This window comes from Lithobates pipiens, unplaced genomic scaffold (assembly GCF_037356315.1).
Source record: "Lithobates pipiens isolate NorthernLeopardFrog02 unplaced genomic scaffold, aLitPip1_a1.2 Scaffold_22, whole genome shotgun sequence".
NCBI lineage: Eukaryota > Metazoa > Chordata > Amphibia > Anura > Ranidae > Lithobates > Lithobates pipiens.
Genome location: NW_027507784.1, coordinates 341,462,581 through 341,481,460, shown reverse-complemented (window position 1 = coordinate 341,481,460; position 18,880 = coordinate 341,462,581). Strand labels below are relative to the sequence as shown.

General features: G+C 50.5%; 1 protein-coding gene across 1 annotated transcript in view; it reads right to left on the bottom strand.

The window, feature by feature from the left end:
- The window catches only part of PTPN4 (protein tyrosine phosphatase non-receptor type 4), a 172,009-nt gene extending 155,404 nt beyond the window's left edge, over positions 1-16,605 (bottom strand). Inside the window, exon 1 of the mRNA XM_077450205.1 lies at positions 13,217-16,605. The gene's annotated coding sequence lies outside the window, so the exon portion shown is untranslated. The remainder of the gene's footprint in view (positions 1-13,216) is intronic.
- Positions 16,606-18,880: the final 2,275 nt, after the last annotated feature.

The following is an 18,880-nucleotide window of genomic DNA, read 5'->3' as shown; positions in this document are numbered from 1 at the left end:
AGACATGATACAGGAGACTGTAGACATGATACAAGAGATGGTCAGAGACTGCACACATGATACAGAAGACTGTCAGAGACTGTAGACATGATACAAGAGATGGTCAGAGACTGCAGACATGATACAAGAGATGGTCAGAGACTGCAGACATGATACAGAAGACTTTCAGAGACTGCAGACGTGATACAAGAGATGGTCAGAGACTGCAGACGTGATACAAGAGATGGTCAGAGACTGCAGACGTGATACAAGAGATGGTCAGAGACTGCAGACGTGATACAAGAGATGGTCAGAGACTGCAGACATGATACAAGGGATGGTCAGAGACTGCAGACATGATACAGGAGACTGCAGACATGATACAGAAGACTGTCAGAGACTGTAGACATGATACAAGAGATGGTCAGAGACTGCAGACATGATGAGTGCAAAAAGAAAAAGAAAAGACAGACAATGTGACAGGCATAAACCAAACCATTTACCTCCTAGTCCCTGGTCTACAGACTACTTTTCCTTCACTGGCCTGTGTACTGCATACAGGAGCCCCCAGGGGCCGGTCAATAAATGCCCAAGTGGCCCCCCGGGCTGCAGGTTGGGCACCGGGGGTTTTATAAAGCATTCTGGAATAATTCCCGAGGTGCGCTAGTATGATAACATGGCGAGGAATATCACTCGGCCTATTCCAGAATACGCAGACCCGGCAGTCACACCACCAAACACATCCCCCACCATTCCAGCGGCGTGCGGGGATCACTATCTTGTGAGCGGGGATTAGGAGGGATAATAAGGTTACTGCCGGGTGCAGGTCACAGCCGCTAACTACTTCCTAAACAATCCATTAGGGACTCTCAGCGTATCATCAGGTCTCACCGCTTAATGCATACCAAACATATTTCCATCCACTACAAAGTGTCTCGTGTTACACAGCTGGGGAGATGCGGCAGGTCCCATAGTCATAAAGATCCCCCCCCCCCCCCCCCACACATGACACACGGCGCAGATCAGATCCAGCAACGTTCGCTGCAAACTATTTACAACTCGCCCCATCAGCGCCAAACATCCCTTCCAATGCCACCCCATAGAAAAGAAAGCAAAATTAAAAATGTGCAAATGGCGAGAGTCAGAAGTGTAGGCTGACTGAGTGCGCACCGGAGCGCCGCCAAAACACGCTGCGGTGCAATTCATATATTTTTTTTTTTAAACAAAACAGATTTTATTTAACACATAAATACACACACAGGTCATCACATCGTCAGCAGAGAATACATAGTCAAACATCGTACACATAAAGACACCTTGTACATAGCAAAGTCATATGCCCCAGGCGGTATTTAATGTCACCTTAATCAATCATGACACCACAGATACTGGTCAAGATTGTCCAGACGGGCCGCAGCCCTATTACCTGCTCCCCCCCCCTCCCCCGCAACAACACATACCCTCGTGAGGCCAGCCCTATACCTCCTAACTAAGCAACCGTCCCATAACCAGCTCCAGGGGAGACAACCCGGGGGTATCAAGCCAGGGTCCCCACAGTCGCTCAAAGCGTTCCGCTCGGCCTCGGTGTTGGTAAATATACTTTTCCATACTTAAAACGTTCCCCATCTGAGTTATCCATTCCTTCAACCTCGGAGGGTCGCTCGCCCTCCAGTGTTGAAGGATGAGTTTGCGCGCCTGAAAAAGAGCTCTCCCCAGGGCCTCCCTAACCGGCGTCCCCAGCGAGGGATCATCCAGCACACCCAAAAGGCACACCTTTGGATCCTGTGGAATCCGCACCTGGAAGGCCCCATTGAGAGTAGCAATGACCCCCGACCAATATAAATGTAATTTGGGACAGCGCCAAAGTAGATGTATGAGGTCCCCCCTATCCCTGGCACATCTGGTACAAAGGTCTCCCTCCCCAATCCCCATCCTATACAGTCTGGCCGGCGTTCGGTGCACCCTCATAACAATATATAGTTGCGATAAGCGCTGTGCCGTATTCAATGAGCACCCTTGTATTGCCTGTAAGGCTTCCACCCATTGGTCCTCCTCAAATACTCCCACATCCCTCTCCCAGGAGGCGATCACCGTTGCAGGGAAACCCGGCATAAATGCGTTTAGTAACATGTTATAGGCACTGGATATAAAACCTTTAAAACTGGTAGCTTCTGTCACAAACCGAAAGATTGGGGTGGGAGATTGCCTCCAGGGATTGTTTCCAGCTTGAGCCGTGACAGCATGGCTCAATTGCAAATAATAAAAATACATACCCTGAGGGACGCCATATCTTTCCCTCAGTTCTGCAAAAGAGAGCAGTGATCCCCCGGAAAAAATTTGAGACATAAGAGTCACTCCACAGCGCCTCCAACGTTCCGCACAAGTCAAACCGACCATCTCCCCATAGTATCGGTTATGCCATATCGGGCTATACTCCGTAAAGCCCTCCACGTTCTGCAATTGACGTGTTTTATTCCATATTTTTTGAAGTAGGGCATACGTTGGAAAAAGCCTGTTTGACTTGGCGAACGATAGGGTTTCCAGACCCGCCACCACCCCCTCCGAGCCCGCACCATGGGTCAGAAGAGCGGTGGCGGGATTCCCCACCCCCTCACCTAATTCCCGGCCGTTTGCCACGGCACGGGCAATATGCTGCAGTTGAGCCGCTAGATAATAGAGCCACGGGTTGGGCAGAGCTAGCCCCCCCGCCTCCTTGGGTTTCTGAAGCTGCTCCAGACGTATCCTAGGAGGTTTGTTAAGCCAGATAAATGCCCTAAATAAGGAGTTAATAATTCTAAACATTTTAAGCGGGATCACCATGGGAGTGTTATGTAAAACATACAGTAATTGTGGCATAAAAATCATTTTAATAAGGTTCACCCTACCAACCAGCGACATTTTCAATTTAGCCCAAACTTTCGCTTTATCTCTGATCCTACTCAGCGGTGCAATTCATATTTAATATCATCCCAATGCATGATAACGCACTACCATACAATGTAGCGCTTTGACTTTCGAAGAAAAAGTTCATGCGTCTTGTTTGTACAGCTGCGCAATCAATCTTTAAGAATCGAGATCACGATTCTTTCCCCCCTCGCGATCCTAACAAAGCATTTTCCCGATTCTATGCAGAGAGTTCTCTGCTCAAGCGGACAGCTGTCAAAAAATAAAAAATAAAAAAAAACAGGCAGTCTGCCAAGTTTCACAACATTCCTCAGCAGCTGAGCCAACTATAAACATTGTAACGTTTTGTTCTTTAGATCAAAGGCATGAACTTCAGTCTGTAAATGAGGGAAGTTTCACCACTTAAAAGACTAAACCTTTTTCTGACACTTGTTGGTTTCAAGTTAAAATCATTCTTTTTTGCTAGAAAAATTACTCAGAACCATAATTATATATATATATATATATATATATATATATATATATATATATATATATATATATATATATTTTTTGGCAGCTGTCCGCTTGAGCAGAGAGTTCTCTGCATAGAAATCGGGAAAATGCTTTGTTAGGATCACGAGGGGGAAAGAATCGCATTCTCGATTCTTAAAGATTGATCGTGCAGCTGTACAAAGATGATGCATGAATTTTCTCTTCGAAAAGTCAAAGCGCTACAATTTATATATATATATATATTTAGCAGAGACCCTAGAGAATAAAATGTTGGTTGTTGCAATATTTTATGTCAAACGGCATTTGTGCAGCGATCTCTCAAACGCAATTTTTTTTTTTAAATTACACATAAAAAAAATACAAAATAAAAAAAAAAAAAATAAGCAAGAAAGAATAAAAAAAAAACAAAAAAAAAAAAAGAAACGCGATTCTCATTTTTCCCAGCATCGTGCAGCTCTACTTGTTTGATGCACTCTAGTGCATAATGCCCCGTTTACTTCACGCGTTTTAAAATTACGGCATAACAAACGCGACTTGTAACTGGATGCCATGATTTTTACTAGCAATTCTTTATTGTAAAAACATGTAGAACGGCTGTGAAACAGTCAACGCGTTTCGGCCATCAAGGCCTTTAGTCATGGCTGAAGTAAAATGACGGCACGCGCTGGGGTCGTCGTGTTCTCCAGACACTGCTGATCACAGATTAAGGTAAAGAGCCAATCAGCATCTCTTTATCGGGTGATCAGCTGTGTCCAATCACAGCTGATCACAGAGGTAAACAGATAGTGCTGACAGCATGAGGAGAGGAGAGCCGATAACCCGCTTCTATAAAAAGGGACATCTACACTGATAATCCGTGTCCTTAGCAGTCCCACCAGTGCCTCCTCAGTGTCATCCCATCAGTGCCACCTGCCAGCGCCGCCTATCAGTTCCGCCTCATGAGTGCCACCCCTACCAGTGCCTCCTCATCAGTGCCCATCAGAGCCACCTATCAGTGCCTCCTCATCAGTGTCGCCCATCAGTGCCACCTCATCAGTGTCACCTATCAGTGCCGCCTATCAGTTCTACCCTACCAGTGTCTCCTCATCAGAGCCACCTATCAGAGCCACCTATCAGAGCAGTGCCTCCTCATCAGTGCCACCCCATCAGTGTCACCCCATCAGTGTCACCCCATCAGTGTCACCCCATCAGTGCCACCCCATCAGTGCCACCCTACCAGTGTCTCCTCATCAGTGCCCATCAGAGCCACCTATCAGAGCCACCTATCAGAGCAGTGCCTCCTCATCAGTGCCACCCCATCAGTGTCACCCATCAGTGTCACCCATCAGTGTCACCCATCAGTGTCACCCATCAGTGTCACCCCATCAGTGCCACCCTACCAGTGTCTCCTCATCAGTGCCCATCATCGCTGCCCATCAGAGCCACCTATCAGTGCCCCCTATCAGTACAGCCTCATCATCACCGATCGGTGCCCATCAGTGCCCCCTATCAGTGCCTCCTTATAGGTGCCACCCTGGACGATCGGTAGCCCCAAGAACTGATCCGGCGGCTAGTAGCAGAGATGAGCAAAGGAGAAATGGCCTCCCCTCAGCTCTATGGCCTAGGAGGATTGCTTTTTTTGTGCATCCGTGCATCGAGCCTGCATTGATCGATGCCCCGGGTGTGAATGAGCCCCAGGTGGATCATCTCATACGTGGGATAAACAGATCAATCCTGCGACAACGGCACTCTTCTATGCCGCTTATGTTACCCTGCACTAAGCAGACGACGTCTTGCATCTGATTGGCAGATACAGGGCGACACCCTTCATCTCCCTGGACTCTTGTTTCTAGCCTTGGAGAGCTGCGAGTCTCTCTGTAAGGAGAGGATTCCCCCGGCGACAGATGATGTAACCGCCATCGGCACACGGATCAGTCACTTGACTGACGCCGGATTTCACAAAGAGCAGATTAATCGGGAGACCGGCACACAGCCGGCCGGGAATTATTATACGACGCCGATACCAAACCAGCTGTTTTGTCACCACATATCCCAGCATGCCGAGCAACACCCGGGGGGTGTGACGCTGCAACAGCTGGAGAGCGATGGGTCCTTACACTCCCCCATGACAAGACAACCATGCGTTTAGAGACAACGGCCTTCTCCCTCGAGCCCCGACACTAATCTGTGTTCCCCTATTGTCCTGTTATATCGGTGATCTCTGACCGTCTCCTGTATCGTGGCTGCAGTCTCCGACCGTCTCCTGTATCGTGGCTGCAGTCTCCGACCGTCTCTTGTATCGTGGTTGCAGTCTCTGACCGTCTCCTGTATCGTGGCTGCAGTCTCCGACCGTCTCCTGTATCGTGGCTGCAGTCTCCGACCGTCTCTTGTATCGTGGCTGCAGTCTCCGACCGCCTCCTGTATCGTGGCTGCAGTCTCCGACCGTCTCTTGTATCGTGGCTGCAGTCTCCGACCGCCTCCTGTATCGTGGCTGCAGTCTCCGACCGTCTCTTGTATCGTGGCTGCAGTCTCCGACCGCCTCCTGTATCGTGGCTGCAGTCTCCGACCGCCTCTTGTATCGTGGCTGCAGTCTCCGACCGTCTCCTGTATCGTGGCTGCAGTCTCCGACCGTCTCTTGTATCGTGGCTGCAGTCTCCGACCGCCTCCTGTATCGTGGCTGCAGTCTCCGACCGCCTCTTGTATTGTGGCTGCAGTCTCCGACCGCCTCCTGTATCGTGGCTGCAGTCTCCGACCGCCTCCTGTATCGTGGCTGCAGTCTCCGACCGCCTCCTGTATCGTGGCTGCAGTCTCCGACCGCCTCCTGTATCGTGGCTGCAGTCTCCGACCGCCTCCTGTATCGTGGCTGCAGTCTCCGACCGCCTCCTGTATCATGTCTGCAGTCTCCGACCGTCTCCTGTAACGTGGCTGCAGTCTCCGACCGCCTCCTGTATCACGTCTGTAGTCTCTGACCAACTCCTGTAGTATTACTGCAGTCTCCAACTATATCCCGTTGTGAGTCTGCTATCTCTGACACTGAATATTCATTAATTATATGTGTGGCCCTTAGGTGATTTTGAGGGCCGCACTTGAGGGCCCCCTTATCAAGAAAGTTGACCACCCGTAGCCTAGAGCCTCTACTGCTAGTATCGGCATTCACGGCTTGCATCACTCTGCCCTGCCAGCCAGATCCGTATAACCGCCGGTAGTCACGTGTATCGAATGATGCTGAACCCAAACCAGAGGGGGGGAAAAAAAAAAAAAAAGGGTGAGGTACCCCCAGCTCTATTGCTGCCCCCTTTCCAAACCTTCTGCAGTCCCCCCCCCCCCCCCCCATATTGGTCTTGCCCTGAAATTCTGCGGAATCAGACTGCAATGGAAGGCATTAAGCTCAGACCAAAGGCTTGCAGAGGGAAATCTGGAGGACGCCATTGCCGGTCTTCCTGTCTGACATCTTATGGTGATCCGTTGGCTTCACTACTTTCAAGCTCCAAACAAGCCCGCAGAACGGGAGTTCTGACTTCACTTGCTGCATGCTTGTCATGGACTCCAAATTTCCAGAAGGAAGCAGCAATGGCGGTCGGTTTCTTTCAGTCAGCCTGGGTTTCCAAAGTTTAACCCCTTCAATACCGGACACCTTCATTCCCTTCCTGCCCAGGACAGTTTTCAGCGCTGTCACACTTTGAATGACAATTGCACGGTCATGCAACACTGTACACATGACATCTTTTTTATCATTTTGCTCACACAAATAGAGATTTATTTTGGTGGTATTTAATCACCACTGGGGTTTAAATTTTTTTGCTAAAAAAAAAAAAAAAAAAAAAAAAAAAACATTATTAATAATAATAATTAAAAAAAAAAAAAATTTGTCTTCGATTCAGTTATAGAATTTTGAAAATAAATCATTGTTCATAAATTTAGGCCAAAATATATTTCTTTGGGGAAAAGAACCCAAATCCGTGCATATTATTTAGTCTGTGGGAAAGTTACAGAGTCCACAAACTATGAGATATATATTGATCAATCCGGATGTACTGGCGGCCAATCTAATTTCTTGAGGCCTGAAAATGCCGGTGTCCTATCATATAGAGTCCCCCATCGGTCGGATAGTGTCCGCATGCGCAGTACACAGCACACACAGATTCCGAAAATACGCGAAGATGAACGGCGCCTGTGCCGTCAGTTCAGGTTCTATCCCCACCATCCAAGTGGACATAGAGTTGAAATATAAAGAGCCGAGTGCAGCGAGGCCGAGCCCGAAGCGTGGCGAGTGAAGCTCGCCCGCGAGGGCGAGCTTCCACTCGCCACGCTTCGCCTCGGCTCTAGGATTTTTATTTCCAGCTCTATGTGCGCTTGGATGGTGGGGCTAGCCACCTCGACTCGACGGCACAGGTGCCGTTCATGTTCGGAGATTTTCCAATTCTTGTTTTGCTGTGTACTGCGCATGCGGCACATATTGCCAGCAACAAGGACGGTACAGATACCCCCCAAATCACACACCCCCCCTCCCCCCTTTTTGGAAAGTAGACAGTCCAAGGTATTTAGTAAGAGGCACGGGGAGTTTTCTGAAGTTGCAATTTTTTGGAAACAAAAAGAAAATGAAAAACATTTTTTCACTTTTTACATTCTGTCACCAGTGCAGCGTCATCATATAAACTGGTGGGGCAGTGATCAGGGACACTGATTGGAGACATTTTTTTTTTATATATATAAATAAAGGGGAAGGAAGAAAAGAGGTCATTTTTTTGGGACACACTGACCAGAGCATCATAGTATTATCCTAGTAACATTGTATTACTCTGGGGAAGTGTTCAGGATTATTTTATTTTATATTTTTTATACATTGCGATTGCTTATAATCAATGAATTTCATTGATATAAGCAACCATTGTTACTGAATGAAAGCGGATTCATTCATTGTCTTGTGCTGTGATTGGCCAAAGCAAAAGTGTGGCCAATCACAGCTAGCAAAACATAATTCCATACAATGAATGGCATGAAAGGAGGCCATCCATTGGTTACAACGGTCATGTAATCTGCTGTGATTGCAGCGGGGCCGGCAAAGTGATCCGTCATTGGCTGTCTCTGGTGGACACAGCCAGTGAAAGATCTTGTGGCACCTCTTTGGGAGGACATCATATGACAGGTCTTTCATCCTTCTGAGCGGACGCATCGGCCACGCGCCACTCCTACATGCCCTCCATACGCGACGAGCCACTCCTACGCGACGCTCCGCCAACGCGCCACTCTTACGCAACACTCCTACTCGGCGCGCCACTCCTATGCGACGCAGCAGCGATTAATTGTTAAAAATCGTTATCGCGATTCTTTCCCCTATTGCGGTCTTGACAAAGGGTTTCCCGATTCTTTCTATGCGGAGAATTCTCTCTGCTCCTCTAAAGCTGCAGCACTCAAAAGAAAGGAAAAAAAAAAAAAAAAAAAAAAACGAGGAATCACATCTTTAGCAGTGGAACTTAAGCGGAGGTTCACACAAAAATTGAAGCTCTGCTTTTCGGAACCCTCCCCCCCACCGGTGTCACATTTGACACCTTTCAGGGGGGAGGGGGGGTGCAGATACCCGTCTAAGACAGGTATTTGCACCCACTTCCGGGCATAGACTCCCACGGGAGTCTATGCTGTTTCTGTCCCGGCGCGCTGTCTGCTCAGACACACGCAGGTCCCATTGCGCTGCGTGGCTCGCGCATGCGCAGTAGGGAACCGTGAAGTGAAGCTGCAACGCTTCACTTCCAGATTCCCTCACTGAGAATGACACCGACAGCAGCCGAGAGCCGAGCGATTGCTCGGCCTCCGACATCGCTGGACTCCAGGAAAGGTAAGTGCCCCCCTCTAAGTATAAACATTGTAACAATTTGTCTTTTAGATCAAAAGGGATACACTTTGGCGTCTAAATGAGGGAAGTTTAACCACTTAAACATTTTTCTGACATTTGTTAGCTTCAAGTTAAAATCGTATTTTTTTTTTTCTAGAAAATTACTTAGAACCCTTAATATATAAAAAAAAATATATATATATATATATATATATTTTTTTTTTTATTAGCAGAGACCCTAGAGAATAAAATGGTGGTTGTTGCAATATTTTATGTCACACTGTATTTGCCCAGCAGTTGTTCAAATGCAATTTCTTGGGGAAAAAATTACACTTTAATAAAATAAAATAAAAAATAAAAAACAACCAGTAAAGTCAGCCCAATCCTTTTTGTATAACGTGAAAGATTTTACGTAGCAAGAGCCGTAATCTTTTTATTCTAAGCAAAAAAAAAACGTGATTCTCATTTTGGCCAGAAGCATGCAGCTCTCAAAAGTTTTTTTTTTTTTTTTTTTTTTTTAACACCCCCCCCCCCCCCCCCAAAGTGAATGCCAGCCCACATGCTAAAGGTTAATTTACACCAGTGGTGCTCTCTGAAGAGCAATCAACGTTTGGATTGCTCTTTTAGAGAGCATTTGACTTGAATGGGTTGCATCCGGCTGATGCTAAAAAGGACGGGGGGGGGGGGGGGGGGGATAATTCTTGCAAAGCATCGTGGCCATGAAACGTCTACCCACCCCCCCCCCCCCCCCGATCATGCGGATAAAACGGTGTAATGAGGTTTTACCACCCCCCCCCCCACCTCATTGTGTGAACGGAAAAGCTCTATGCAGTTTTGCTGTATTAGTTGAAGTGCGGTGCTCTCCTTTAATTCATTGTTATGATGTCAGTGTGCGGATCACGGGTACGCGGCGTTCGTGGGGCTCGCACTAAACTTTAGCAATGATGCACCCCCCCTTTTTTTTTTTTTTGCATTTATCGCGGCGTCCTCCCTGCAGGGGGTCCAGGCGCTGTCACAGCTGTCAGACGCACGCGATGAACAATAAAGCTGCAGATGACCGATCCGGAGCGGCGGAGGGCTCAGCTTCTGCTGCAGGGGGACGCACACAGAAGAAGAAGTGACGTAATGCTACATCTATATCTGTGCGCTCATAGAAGAAAAAAAAAAAAAAAAAAAAAGAAAACCACGTCTGTCAGCACCACGCCGAGCTTTCTGCAAACACCAGAATAAAAAACACAAATCACAGATACATTCCGCGATACAGACCGCCGTTTTTTTTTTTTTTTTTATGAATGGTTAATCTGCAGATCTCCAGATGAAGGGGCTCCGCTCAACAATGCCAGCCGGATGGCAGGACGACGGTGCCCCCCTCCTCCCTCCCACCACCCCCCGGGGGTGATTGAAGGATCAGAGAAATCCACAGCCCACCATTGGGGTTCATGGGGGGGGGGGGGTGATACAGGATTGGGGTCACTGGTATACTTATTGGTTATGCAGAAGATTAAAAAGGGGATAACGTGCCCCTCGGCAGGCAGAGGATTAGGGTCACCGGCATGCCAGATGCGACCCTCCAATATGCTGCCCTAGAGGGAGGGTATGATGTGCCGCTCAGCTGGCAGGGAAGGGGGAGGGGGGTGATGGTTCTGAATTCAAGATTAGGGGTCACTGGCTTATAAGATGTGACGCCCCCCACCCCCCCAACTTCATTACGCTGCCCTAGTAGGGGGTATATGCCCCTCAGCTGGCAGGATGGAGGGGGGCTCAGGAATTAAAGATTAGGGGTGCCAGCCTGGAAGATTTGTGCCACCCCATTCATTGTCCTAGAAGGGGGGTATGTACCTCTCAGCACGGGGGGGGGGGGGGGGTGGAGAGTAAGGCTACTGATCTGTGCCCCAAGGGTGACTCCAATGCCCTAGTGGAGGTAGGCTGGGGGGGGGGGGGGGGGGGGGCTCAGGAATTAAAGATTAGGGTCGCCAGTATGCAAGATTTGTGCCAAGAGTGACCCACCTCCATTCATTGTCCTAGAAGGGAGATTATGTACCCCCTCAGCGTTGGGGGGGGGGGGGTGGAAGGCTACTGGCATGCAAGATCTGTGCCCTGAGGGTGACTCTCCATCTAAAGCCCTAGTGGGGGGTATATTATGCTCCTATGCCCCTCAGCTTAAAGATGAATTGGGCGGAGGGGGGGGGGGGGGGGTTGTTCAGGAATTGAAGATTAGGGTCACCAGCATGCAATATCTACACCCTGCATGAGACCTACATCCATCTAATGCCCTAGAGAGGAGGGTGTACTATACTATGCCCCTCAGCTTGCACAGGGGGGTGGGATGAAGGCTATGAGATTGGAGAACAGGGTCACTGGCATGCAATATCTGTGCCCTAAGCGGTACCCGCCTCCATACACTGCCCTAGAGGGGGGTGTATTATGTCCCCCTCAGCTGGCAAGAGGAAAGGTGGGGGGGGGGGGGGGGAGGTTCTGACGGCTCTGGAATTCGAGATTAGGGTCACTGGAATGCAAGACCTGTGCCCCAAGGGCAACTTGCCTCTCCAACCAATGCCCTACAAGAGGGTATAATGCGACGAATATGGAATTCAGGATCAGGGTCACTGGCTTGCCAAATGTGCGCCCCGATTGATGTCCTCCCCAACATGCTGCAGTAGAGGGGGGGGGTATAATGTGCCCCTCAGCTGGCAGAGGGGGTGGGGAGAGAGCTATGGAATTGGAGAATAGAGTTACTGGCATGCAAGATATGTGCCCTAAGGGCTATTGGGGGGGGGGGTATTTAAACACTTATGCTGGCAGAAGCATTTGGGGGGGGGGGGGTTTCAGCTTAAAAATTGAAGATTAGGGTCACCAGCATGCAAAATCTGTGCCGAGAGCGACCCACCTCCATTCATTATCCTAGTGGGTGGGGGCATAATATGCCCCTCAAGAGGCAGAAGAATGGGGGGGGGGGGTGACCCGCTCTGGCATTCGAGATTAGAGCCACCAGCATTCAAGATCAGTGCCCTGAGGGCTACCCACCTCCATCAGCTGCCCTGGAGGGGGGGGCTTCAGTTGGCAGAGGGGTTTGGGGCGATTTCTCTGGAATTCAGGATTAGGGTCACTGGCTTGCAAGATTGGGGTATATTGTGCCCCTCAGCTGGCACAGGGGGTGGGGTGAAGGCTCTGGAATTGGAGAATAGGGGTGCCGTCATGCAAGATCTGTGCCGAGAGCGACCTGCCTTCATCTGCTGCCCTGGGGGGAGGGGGGGTATAATTTGCCACTGGAAGGGGGGGTGGGGGCATTCAGTTGGCAGAGGGGGTGTGCGGTAATTGCTATGGAATTCAGGATTAGGGTCACTGGCTTGCAAGATATGGGGGGGGGGGGTTCTAACCCTAGGTGTACAATTTGCCCCACAACTGGCACAGGGGGTGGGGCGACAGCCTGGAATTGGGGAATATTGGCACCGGCATGCAAGATCTGTGCCAAGAGTGACCCGCCTCCATCTCCTGGCCTGGGGGGGGGGGGGGGGGGGGTATATTATGCCACTGGAAGGGGGAGTCTTCAGTTAGCATAGGGGGCGTGGGGTGATGGCTCTGGAATTCAGGATTAGGGTCACTGGCTTGCAAGATGGGACACCCCCCCCCCCCATTACACTGGGGGTATAATTTGCCCGTCAGCTGGCACAGGGGGTGGGGGTGACAGCCTGCAATTGGAGAATAGGGGCACCGGCATGCAAGATCTGTGCCAAGAGTGACCCGCCTCCATCCGCTGCCTGGGGGGGGTTAATATGCCCGTCAGCTGGCAGAGGGGTGGGCGACATCTCTGGCATTCAATCGAGTCACTGGCATGCCCGGGGGGGCGGGGGGGGGGTTGGGGAGGAGCCTCGGCTGGCAGAACGATTGGAAGGGGGGGGGGGCGCGACAGCTCAGGAACTGAAGATTAGGGTCACCAGCACCATACATGATCTACGCCCTGAGGGCCACCCTCTGAGTATACGATGCCCCACAATGTGACACAATAGACACACACAGACACAAGTTTACCTTCATATAAGAGCCGGTCTTGCAGTTCGCAGGGAAGAACGTGGCGGGTGGGGGTGGGGGTGGGTGGGGGTTCTTCCAGTTGCACCCGTCTGGTGGTCTCAGCTCCAGCGGAGAGTCGGAGGAGGCGGCATTCCCAGGAGATGGAGCGTCATGCTGCAGCCGGGCGCAGGGATCTCCGGGGTAAAGGGCAGAGCAAGTAATCAAAAGGAAGGGAAGTGGGTGGATTGGAGATGATCAGAGAGATCGGGGGGGGGGGGGGGAGGGGTACAGGAGGTGCCCCTATAGGAGGGGGGCAATGATCACCTCCACTGCAATCTATAGGAGACAGCAGAGGGGAAGTGAGAGGCAACTGTTGAATGTGAGTGATAGCAGAGTGAAGATGGATATGTATATAGGGATGGAGGATAGATAAGGGGGGGGGGGGGGGGTGTCAGATGTATATATGGGGTGATAGGTAATGGGGGGGGGGGGGTCAGATGTATAGAGACAGTGGAAGGATCTATAGGAGGTGATGGGATGGGAGGTGAGGAGGAGGGGAGGGAAGTCTGGGGATCTATACAGCAAGGGGGTGATGAGAGAATAGTGATGTATAGGTGGTGGAGGATCAATATAATGGGTAAAAGGTCATGAAGGATCTATAGGTGGACCCCGGTAGGCAGGAGATATTTGCAGGTCCCCGGCAGATCTATACGTCCCGGCAGACAAAAGTTATATCCAGATGGACCTGTAAGCTCCGGGATATGTTCCAGGCGATCTTTAGCTGTCAAAGAAGTAAAAACGTCCCAAGGGTGACAGTCTGGGAGATCTATACGTTCCGGCAAGTGGATCTATAGGTGACGGGGGCCCTTGGAGATAAACGGGCGGATGTATAGGTATCAGGGGCCCCCCGGAGACAAGGATCAGATATACACAGGTGGATCTTTAAGCTCCCAGAGATGAAGAATTTATAGCCAATAGAAAATCTATATGTTCCAAGATCGGCCTATAAACAAGGCTGACGGGTGTTTCCGGTGAATGTATAGGCAGCTCATGATCAATGATCCAGAAAACCCTCCATACATCTCAGACAGTCGTTCTATAGGTGACAGGAAGAGTCTGAAGTTCCGGCTGAGGATGCCTCTACAGGTGACTCAGATGAAGACAATCCTATAGGTGACAAGGTGCCTCTTACTGACACTGTACACATACAGTCCTTCTGAAAGTGGTCCTATAGGTGTCAGTGGACAGGTACGGTTTGCATACCGCTGACAATACAGGTAAACAGTCCCTGTGATGTCGTTCTGTAGGCGACATGGGAGGTATGCAGTCCGGCCGGTGTTGCTCTATAGGTGACACGGGGGGGGCCAGTGAGGGTGCTTGTATAGGTAACACTGGATGTATAGAACAGGTAGAGGTCTATAATCCTGGGTGGTCCAATTCAAAACTTGACAGAGTGTATGCAGTCCTTAGTCAGATGTCTAGTCCTGGGTGTTCTGATCATATAGGTAACACCAGGTGTATACAGTCCTTATTGGTATGCTTCTATAGGTGATACCAGATATATACAGTCCTAGTGGCCAAGCTTCGATAGGTGACACCAAATGCAGAGAAAGCTTTATAGGTGACACGAGGCATTAAAAAGCAGTTCTTGGAGGGACTGCAAATGTATACAGTCCTGATAAGTATGCTTCTGTAGGTGCCAAATGCCCACAGTCCTGGTGGGTAGGCTTCTATGGGTGAAACCAGATGTATGCAGTCCTGGCGGACATCCTACGGATGACACCACATGTATACAGTCCCGGTAGGCATTATATAAGTGACACCAGTTGCAGGGGTGGCTTTATACGCGACACCGGTTCTATGGTATATGCAGTCCCAGCGGGTATAATTGTATAGGGGACACCACTTGCAGGGGTGGCTTTATACGTGACACCAGCTCTATGATATTTGCAGTCCCAGCGGGTATAAATGTATAGGCGACACCAGCTGTATAATTTAGTCCCAAATTTGAGAGGCTCCTTTATGGTTGTTCCTCTGTAAGCGGCCCCTAGAATTCTTTAGATGACACCGGATCTATACATTCCTGCCAAGTACGATTCTATAGGTGAAATGCGCTGCAGGTGGTCATTAATGTCCTGTGATAATTTTATAGGCAACACTGCATGTATACAGCCCCAGTTGAATATGATTCTATGGGTGACACCGGATTTATACAGTCCTGTCAAGTACAGTTCTATAGGCGACCCCAGCTGTGGCTCTGCAGGCAGGCTCCAATGTCCTGGTGAGAATGCTATAGGCAATACCACATGCATACAGCCCTGTTGAACACGATTCCATAGGCGATGGTGAATCTATACAGTCCTGCCCAGCACGATTCTATAGGCGACACCAGCTGTGGCTCTGCAGGCAGCCTCCCATGTGCTGGGGAGAGTCCCTAAGTGACACAGGACCAAAGAATATGATTCTATAGGCGACACTGGATTTATACAGTCCTGCCAAGTGCGATTCTTGTGGCTCTGTAGGTGGCCTTTGATGTCCCGTTAAGAATTATATAGGTGAAACTCGCAGTGCAAAGACCGTGAAGTACGATTCTATGGGTGACACCACATCTATACAGTCCTGCCAAGTACGATTCTATGGGCGACGCCAGCCGCGACTCGGCTGCAGGTGACTTCAGATGCCCCGGTTGAAAATCTTTAGGCGACACAGGATGCTTACAGTCCTCCTGGGTATAATCCTATAGGCGACACGGGGTGCATAGAGTCCCATTGAGCGCTGTTCCACGGGTGACGGCAGCTGCGGCTGTGGGTGACTTCCGGGCGCTCCGGTGGAAATTCTATAGGTGGCACCGGGTGCATACAGACATTCTATAGGTGGCACCAGTGGTGGGGGGGGGGTCTGTGCGGTCCACGCAGGGTGATGTCGGTGTGCCCCCCGCAGGTAGAATTCTATAGGTGACCCCAGATGTATACGAACCCGGTGGCTGTGGCTCTATAGGTGACTCCCGGCTCGGGCTGTCGTCTCGCGGGACGCCGGACGAAGCTGCAGGTAGTCTATGGGTGACAACTGACACCGCAAGGGTTCTATAGGGGGCACCGGCTGGGTGTTCTATGGGTGACTCCGGCTGTGAGGGGCCCCTTCGGGGGTCAGTCGGGGTGATATGGCTGTCCCCTGTGTCTGGGATTCTATAGGGGGCACCGGCTGTGAGGGTCTCCTCTCTCTCTGTAGGAGAAGGTGTTGGGGGGATTCTATAGGGGACACCGGCAGCGGCTCTCCTCTCTCTGGGCGCTCTCCGGAAGCTCCTCCTCCTCCTGTGCTCGGTGTGTAGGCTCCTCCCCCCTGTGCTCGGTCTCCGGTTCTCCTCTCTCTCCTCGCTCTCTCTGGTAAGTCTGCGGCTCCGGCCTCGACTGACCCCGCCCCCTTCTCCCTGCTGTCAGCGGACCGCCCACTCCGCCCTCAGTTATCGCATCTCGCGAGATCTGCCCCGAGCAAAGGGTGACGTCACCCGGCGCGCTCCGCTCTGTGCCCGAGAGAGTCTGTGAGTGTGTGTGTGTGTGTGGTGGGAGCGACACCTGGCGGCCAGAAGGTGGGACTGCCGCCGGCTCCAGACATCCGCCCACCAACGCTGACAGCTCCGCCCACTAACGCTCTACAGAGATAGTTCCTTTCCCCCCAATCACTGCGGGGAGGAGGAGCAGGAAAATGCGGCACGTTCTACTTTTTTTTCTGGAATTGCAAGCACCGGTGTGAACATTGCCGCTGAAAGCCATATAAATGTACTTTCCATGCGATTTTGATGCAGAAAAAAAAAAAAAAACGCGCTGCACTCCATGTGGTGTGATGTGGAGGTTACAGATTTACTGTGGACCAGATCACACCACAGGCAGTCCAGTGCGTTTTTTTTTCTGCATCTAAAACGCATGGAAAGTACCTTTATATGGCTTTCAGCGGCAATGTTCACACTGGTGCTTGCAATTCCATAAAAAAAAGTAGAAAATGCCGCATTTTCCTGCACTGGAACGCTGTAAAACGCACCAAAATGCAGCGGGAACATGCCGGAACGCACCGGAACATGCGGGAACGCACTGGAACGCACCGGAACGCACTGGAACATGCCGGAAAGCACTGGAACGCACCGGAACGCACTGGAACATGCCGGAAAGCACGTGTCCTTATTTGAGGTTAAGAAAAAACGGGGGAAAAAATGAACTGGAACGCATCAAAAATATGTTAAAAACACGCATTGCAGAAAAGCATCCGGATTGCATTTCCATGGTGTGAACACCCATTGCGATCCGATTCTGGTTTGACCAATAAAAAAAAAGGGTCCTGTGCAATGCGATTTCAGCCATATTATATGTATGGCTGAAATCGCATCGCAGGGACATGACATGCGATCTCGCACCACGCAGCAGAGGGAACCGGCCCTTAATCTGATTATGTTTTGCCTTCCCTGGTCCCCCCCCCCCACACACCTTCAGTAACATCCGTGTTCATTTTAGTCTTAGGACTAAAATGGCATTTTAGTTTTAGTCCCATTTTAGTCTTCTGCAATTATTTTAGTTTTAGTCGTATTTAGTCGACTAAAATCTCCAGTACATTTCAGTAATTGCAATTTAGTTTTAGTCATAGTCTTTTCATTAAAATGGCTTTTAGTTTTAGTCGACTAAATTAATACTCAGGAACATGCTAAATACATTTTTAAATAAAATGTTTCCATTTTGATTATATACCTTATTATAGACATTGTGATATCATCATTGGGTCTCTGTGCTTCTCTACGCAATACAGGCAGTTCGTGGCTGGGGAGGGGGAGGAGCTGGCAAGGTCTCCCCCCTCCCCCCTCCCCCCAATAGCTGACCCACTGCATGTATCAGGACTGAGGGCTCTGGAGAGGAGTACTGGGGCCGGGTGCTGTGATGTCATCAGGACTGGGGGCTCTGGAGAGGAGTACTGTGGCCGGGTGCTGTGATGTCATCAGGACTGGGGGCTCTGGAGAGGAGTACTGGGGCCGGGTGCTGTGATGTCATCAGGACTGGGGGCTCTGGAGAGGAGTACTGGGGCCGGGTGCTGTGATGTCATCAGGACTGGGGGCTCTGGAGAGGAGTACTGGGGCCGGGTGCTGTGATGTCATCAGGACTGGGGGCTCTGGAGAGGAGTACTGGGGCCGGGTGCTGTGATGTCATCAGGACTGGGGGCTCTGGAGAGGAGTACTGGGGCCGGGTGCTGTGATGTCATCAGGACTGAGGGCTCTGGAGAGGAGTACTGGGGCCGGGTGCTGTGATGTCATCAGGACTGGGGGCTCTGGAGAGGAGTACTGGGGCCGGGTGCTGTGATGTCATCAGGACTGGGGGCTCTGGAGAGGAATACTGGGGCCGGGTGCTGTGATGTCATCAGGACTGGGGGCTCTGGAGAGGAGTACTGGGGCCGGGTGCTGTGATGTCATCAGGACTGGGGGCTCTGGAGAGGAGTACTGGGGCCGGGTGCTGTGATGTCATCAGGACTGGGGGCTCTGGAGAGGAGTACTGGGGCCGGGTGCTGTGATGTCATCAGGAAGCCCCCCCCCCACCCACCAGCCATGATCTGCCTGCATTGCATAGAGAAGCACAGAGATCCGGTGATGATATCACTGTATTACAATAAGGTATTTTTAGCATGTTGATGGGGTGGGGGGGGATAAAGGGA